The sequence below is a fragment of the Ailuropoda melanoleuca genome, chromosome 2 (assembly GCF_002007445.2).
Source record: "Ailuropoda melanoleuca isolate Jingjing chromosome 2, ASM200744v2, whole genome shotgun sequence".
Taxonomy (NCBI): Eukaryota; Metazoa; Chordata; class Mammalia; order Carnivora; family Ursidae; genus Ailuropoda; species Ailuropoda melanoleuca.
Window position 1 is genome coordinate 78,155,966 of NC_048219.1, and position 1,761 is coordinate 78,157,726.

Here is a 1,761-nt window from a genome sequence, read left to right on the forward strand (position 1 = left end):
CCCTTCCCTTTGAAAAAAAAAAAAAAAAAAGAAAAAGAAAAAAGAAAGAAAGAAAGAAAGAAAGAAGGAAAGAAAGAAAAGAAAGAGAGATAGTATCTCCCAGATACTTTCAACAGAAGGAAGACGGAATGGCCAGAGTGCAGACATTACCCAATTCCAAAAGATCAACTCCATTGTGTGTTGGTGGAAGGGAATGATGCAATGATGTAGAAAAATATACACCTCCATCCACCACCACCACCAAGGCACATCTGGATTTAGAATTCTTTGCATCTCTCATTCCAGGTACGTCCTTCTAATTACATTTCTTGAAATAATTTTTGGGTCCCAGAGCAATATCAGTTTTTACCTCCCTATAGGTGGCATTACTGCATTAGAAGAACCCACTGCAGATGATTGTTCATAACCTACTGTGGAATGCAAGTTCAGCTACTGCGCTTACTTCAGACAGGAAACATGCTCAATGGCAATATTCTGTACTTGATAGAAAATTCCTAGTGAGCCAACACCATGTCTCATTTGTAATTGCATGCGTCCATGGCTTTCACCCAGCAGATTTTATCATATAGCAACACAATAAAAAATATTTAATACCTTGATCTGGATCTGATCTGGATCTGGTTTTAACACTAACTGTATGATTCCCTGTCCACACCCCACTTTCTTCCACTGTAAAATGAGATTGGGATTCAAAAGTCAAAAGCTCTCAGGCCCAGGCAAGTAAAGTACATATGTGAGCAGCCTGAGACCAACCGTACCATGAAAATATAAGATAATGTCAATATGCATTAAAGTTGTTTTGGCAACCTACAAAATCAAAAAACAAAGCAAACCCCAAAGGAACCCGCTGTTGTCTGATCAGATTTGACCTTTGAGCACCAGTGTGGAATGTTCACTAAGGTTTCTTTTTCTTCTCTAACGTTCAAGAATGGAGAGAACAATGTATTGGAAGGGAGGGTGCTGGGACGGCTGGTCACCTCCACCAGAGTACTTCATGTAGGTACTACTGTGTCCTTAACGTCTGTGCTGTGGGTCCTCACTCAGAGACCTCTGCTCTGTGTTCACCCACTGGTCAATTCACAGATTCCAAAGAGCTGTTGCTAACTTACAATTTAGAATAAACTACGACGGGGGTGATGGATTAAGCATCCGCTTTCAGCTTGGATCCAGTCCTGGGTCAGACTCCCTGCCCAGTGGCGAGCCTGCTTCTCCCTCTCCCTCTGCTCCTCCCCCTACCACTGTTCTCTCTCTCTTAAATAAATAAATAAATAAATAAATAAATAAATAAATAAATAAACAAACTACTACAAACAGAACACAAAGAAGACATTTAGGAGGAACTGCAAGGATGTTTAGAGATTCTTAATTTATTAGTTGAGGGAGTAAGATTCTAGTACACAGAGGGATCAGGCTAGCCTAAAATGCTGCTGTCAGCCCAGAGAACCAATAGGGCAATCCCAGAGTTCTGCTGGGAGGGTGGAGACAGCTGTCTCATGCTAGTCTACTTAGAGAGGGCAAAACCCACCCTGTTGACAGCCAAGTTGTAGACAGTGTAATATTCCCTGAGGAAGACATCTCCCAGAATCCACAGGGGCTGTCCATTGGGGGATGGCAGGTAAGTGACTTCAGTCCCAAGCGTGCAGTAGCCATTGTTCTGAAGAGACAAAGGACATGAGGATATAACCAGGTGCATGGAAAGCCTTTTGCCCACAGGAACTTCTTACCCTATATTCCATGATACCTTGTGGGGTTTCTGTCTTC